Source organism: Pistacia vera, unplaced genomic scaffold (genome assembly GCF_008641045.1).
Source record: "Pistacia vera cultivar Batoury unplaced genomic scaffold, PisVer_v2 Contig1360, whole genome shotgun sequence".
Lineage (NCBI taxonomy): Eukaryota > Viridiplantae > Streptophyta > Magnoliopsida > Sapindales > Anacardiaceae > Pistacia > Pistacia vera.
Genome location: NW_022195424.1, coordinates 116485 through 121615, shown reverse-complemented (window position 1 = coordinate 121615; position 5131 = coordinate 116485). Strand labels below are relative to the sequence as shown.

General features: G+C 36.6%; 1 long non-coding RNA gene across 1 annotated transcript; it reads left to right on the top strand.

Annotated features, from left to right (window-relative positions):
- The first annotated feature begins 2516 nt into the window (after positions 1-2516).
- LOC116122705 lies at positions 2517-3677 on the top strand. Its single transcript, XR_004126949.1, has 3 exons — positions 2517-2550; positions 3083-3185; positions 3341-3677. It is a non-coding gene; the product is annotated as an uncharacterized LOC116122705 (long non-coding RNA).
- The last annotated feature ends 1454 nt before the right edge of the window (positions 3678-5131 follow it).

The window sequence follows — 5131 nt, the reverse complement described above, 5'->3', positions numbered from 1 at the left end:
AGATTTACACCTTCGGATTGACCCTACTCGATCCACGGATTTACACCATCAAATTAGCCCTGTCGATCCACAGATTTACACCTTCGGATCGACCCTGCTCGATCCATGGATTTACACCTTCGATCTGCACTGCCTGGTCCATAAAGCTATACATTCAGTCAGCCAGACTGGTTGAAGGGTTCTTACACCTCAAATCGACAAGTCATCAACCCAATCCACGCAACGATCCATCCGACCTAACGAACTGCTATCACTAATCCACTTAGTCTGCACTCATTCGATTAAATCTACTTTCTAAGCTAAATACTCTTTAACTTAGAGAGTGGGGGGCTAACTGTTAGGGCCAAAAATCGTCTTGGGCTTGACGATGCCCAATAACGAAATAAACATGTCACCGGCCAAGGCCTTAACCCAATCCCGATTCGGCCTACGCTTAAAATCACCTTGCGACCTACCCATTCTATGAGTTGGGCTATCCTATAAATTAGGCTAAAATTGGTTTCAGTTCATTAGCCTGCAACAGTCTATAAATAGAAAATCAGAGTTCTATTCTATTTCCTCTTTTACTAAGAGTCCAAATCTTACTCAAATTATTAAATTTGATTTGATAAGGTCAAGAAATCATATCCTTTCATGATAGGGATTATTTCCCAAAATAGGAATCAATGTCCTATTAGGATTCCAACCCCTTGGGTTCACTATAAAAACAGAGGTTTGCCCTCTCATTAGGCATGCAATCTCCCATAGTCAATCTACACTACTCAAAACCATCTATTTGCTCCTAAAGTTCTTGCTCCCAAGAACCCGACGCCTCCGCCGTAGTCCCAACCTCCGACAAGACTCCTAGTAATTATTCTTCTCCTTAATTCTTATTAAATAATCTCTTTCAGTCTTATTGACTTGAGTGTCGGAGTGCCTACGGCAAACACCACCCTGGTGTTTTCTGGAAGCTTCATGCTTGACTTTTCATGTGTGTAGGTCCAACAGATTGTCAGTGACCTCAACCTTACGGGATCAGACCCCATTTTTATGACAGTAGATTTTTTGCATCTACAGTTTGGCGCCCACCGTGAGGCCCTGACAATCATTTGCTAATGACGACTAACAACATGAGAGGAGACATGAAACTCCCCCCGACTGACATCGTTTATATCAGTCGTATTCGAAGAAGGAGCCGATTGAACTCAAGAACGCTTGAACAGATTCGTCAATTAAAGAAATTAATTATAATGGAGATGTTGCTGATGTCATACCACCGATTCTTGCTAAATGAATGGTTAAATTTACTAATTTTTTACTTACCTGCAACTTCTATCAACTATATGAATTTCTTATTATTTTCACAGGAAGATTGAGATTATGCATTCACTTGGTGTAAATGCATACCGGTTCTCAATTTCATGGGTAGAATTTTACCAAGTATGTTCTTAGTAGCAATTAATTGAATGTTAATGTAGTGAGATTAATATTCAACTACTTGATGATAATGTTCCTGAGTTGTAACAGAAGGCAGACTTGGTGAAGTTAATCCAAGTGGAATCATGTCTTATAATATATTATAGACCATTCTTGACAGAGAATATCCTTTTCAATGAATCTATAACTTAAGCACTAGTGTTTTTTTTAGAAGATAGATATGGGTCTTGGCTCAGCCCTCTAATTCATTTAACTTCTGTTCACACTCTATAAGCTTTTCTGTTTCCCTGAAAAAAAATGCTCGACTCTATTTTCAATAGGTTCTGAATATATGCCTAGTAACTAAGTTCTACCATTCTCTAAAGGGGTTTCTTCAGTACTTTTGCTTTTAAGATTGCAATACCTGGTTGCTCTAAGATCCCTTAATCCCTTTCATGTTCATTTAGTTATGATGAATCAGTTTTGTTGGTACAGTATGTGATTTCAGTGTTCTGAAGATTTCGTACATTTTGCCAAAATATGCTTTGAGAATTTTGGTGATGGAGTTAAGAGTTGGGCAACCATCAACGAGCCGAGCCTGTTAAGCGTAATGGGATATGTTAGGGGATGGTACCCTCCAGCTCACTGTTCAGCACCATTTGGAAATTGTTCTACTGGCAACTCTGATGTAGAGCCCCTCAATGTTATGCACAACATGTTACTGTCACATGCCAAGTATCACGGGCTGGGAGTTTCACACCCAAAAGGCTAACCTATTAGGTGGAGGGACTCCCCCCATTTATAAGTCCAAGACCTCCCCAATACGCTTTCAATGTGGGATTTGTTACATTCTCCCCCACCCAATCCTGTGACGCCCTCGTCACAGGTGGGGTCCCCTGCCTACCCATCCACCTCACTCTCGTGTAGACCCACAATCACACGTGGACACCCCTACGTGGGCGCTTGGCGGGACATCAAAAGACGGATTGGGTTTGCTCTGATACCACTAGTCACGGGCTGGGAGTTTCACACCCAAAAGGCTAACCTATTAGGTGGAGGGACTCCCCCCATTTATAAGTCCAAGACCTCCCCAATATGCTTTCAATGTGGGATTTGTTACACAAGGCTGTTAAGCTATACCGTGAGCAGTTTCAGGTAATAGAATGAGTTTGAATACTAAATTGTGAAGTGCTTATATGGCATGAAGAAGGGACATCAAATGATAGTGCCCAGTTTGCTGGCTTGTTTGAAACCGCTGGAAATGTTGAGATGGCTGAGGCAATTTTGGTTTTTGAATTAATTTTTGTTTTTAATCTTTCATATTTGTTTGTGATTGATTCTTTGTTAGATTAGTGTTAGTGAAAGAAACTGACTTTTAGATTTGTTTGGAGCAAGAAGATTGACCTTGATGATAAAAAATTGATTATGCTTGCTTATTGGTAAACTTGTTTTTAATTTTATTAATTACTAATATATTGATTTGAATGATCCTTTAGTCCTTGAGTACCTGAATTAGCTTATCGGTAGGGTTTATTTCGATAATCATTTTTCACCGAACAAATAATTCAAAGGTTTGAAATATTTATTTTTGAATGATTTTTTATTTAATGTATATGTTGTAATTGTTATTTATTTGTTTTTTTTTTAATATTAATTATCTTTTATTTGTTTTTTTTTTGAATATTAGGATCTTTCTTAAGGCCAACTCTAAGGGGAGGTGCATTTATTCCATGACACATTTTAGCAGTACAAGAAATACTTGGATAAATGACGAAGCCAAGGTTCGATATGTAAGTATTATGTAGTGTATTTCATTTTTTTTTCTATATAAAAGTTGATTATATTTTTATATTATAACCTAATACCTTTTAATTTTTTAATTTATAAAATTATATTATTTTAATTTATATATTTGTGTGTATGTACATATATATTATTTTCTTAGGAACAAATTGTGGATTGGGTTATGGTCCAAAACCACCTACATCTTCTAAGACTTCAAGGCGAGCCAATCAAGAAGTTTTAGAGGAATTCACACACTTGTGTGAGGAGGTGCAAGAACTACGAGGCATAGGGGAAGAATTTTGCCAATATAGGAAAATGATGGAGAAAATGCAGCAGTTCATCTCAGTTAATATGGGTTTTTTTTCTGATGGCTCACAGACATTTCCAGGCCAATTTCCACCAGATCCTCCACCACCTGCAACAATTTGAGTTTTCAGTTGTTACTTTTTGTTGAATATTACAATTTAGTCAACTTTTTATTTGAAAACAAACTTATATAGTTCTATAATATATTTGGTTTGATATATTCATGTGATTTCAATTAATACATTTACAAATTAATGTTTATGTTTTAGAATTAAATTTTAAAATGTCTCAAATAAATTAAATATTATTTAATCATATATTATAAAATGGGCGACGGCGATTATATTTTGATGTTGTAGACTTTTAGCTATAAAAAACATTCATCGTTGAAAAGTTTTGTTGATGACTTTTACCATTTTACGTTTCATAGCTAATAGTTTCAACTGACAAAATATAAAGTACTGTCGTGCTATACTTTAAATGAAACATATAAAGATTACGTAGCTATTAACTTTAGGTGACAACTCATATTTTATTGCACTACATGTTAGGCGACAAAATGTTATATTTTGTTGCTATATTCTTTAAGCAATACACACAATTATGACGTTGCTACTAACTTTATGTAACAAAAATGCACATTTCGTCGCGGTATATCATAGGCGAGCAAAATTTACATTTTGTTGTGGTATACGTTAGGCGGCACAAACACACATCTCGTCGCTGTATAGTGTAGGCGACACAATAGAAAGTACGCCGTTATTAACTTTAGGCGAAGACATTTAAAATTTCACCGGTAATTCGTTTTAGCGACGAAAATGGTATAGGCGACAATTTTTTGATTTGTCGCCAAATTTAGCGACGAGTTTTAACAAGTTGTCACCTAAAATCAAGCGTGACATGCCTATCGCGACGATCGTAGCGACGATTTTTTTTCATCGCTAAATGTATACCGCAACAATTTCTAGGTTTTTAGCAACAAAAAAATTCGTAGCTAAAAGCCCTTTTTGTTGTAGTGTAAGTAACCAAGTGAATTAACACTTATACTCTCCATGATAGGAATGACTATCTGAATTAACACTTAATTCATATTCAATCATAAGACATTGGTTCGTACCTGGTTTTCCTTTGCCTTTCCTCAGACTGTTTAGGTATTGAGGACAGTTCCTCTTCCAGTGTCCATCTTCTCCATAGTGGAAACATTTTCCCTTTGCATTGGTCTTCTTTGCCTTCACCATTGGCTTTTTGAAGCTCTTATTCTTGGGTCCAAATTTTGGACCTTTCTTTGGTTGCTTTTTGGGCCTTTTAATGGTCCTGCTGGTGAAGGTGTCAAAGACATCCTCATGTCCTTTCCCTTTCACATTCCCCCTAAAGGCCTTAGTAATGGCTGCCTGAATCATCTTATTGATTGTAGCCTCATCCAAAACAGAAGCATTTTGGGTAGACGTAGGTGGTCCACTATTAGGCGGCGCATTGATAGTCGGTGCTACTGGCTCACTAGTGCCCTCTTCATTGACATTCTCCTCGCCCCTCCTATATATATATTCCTTAGAATATTCTCTTTCTCTTTCTTTTATGGTAATAATTTCTTTTATGGAAATAATCAACAATTAATTTATTTCACTTATTATTTTTGTATACATTA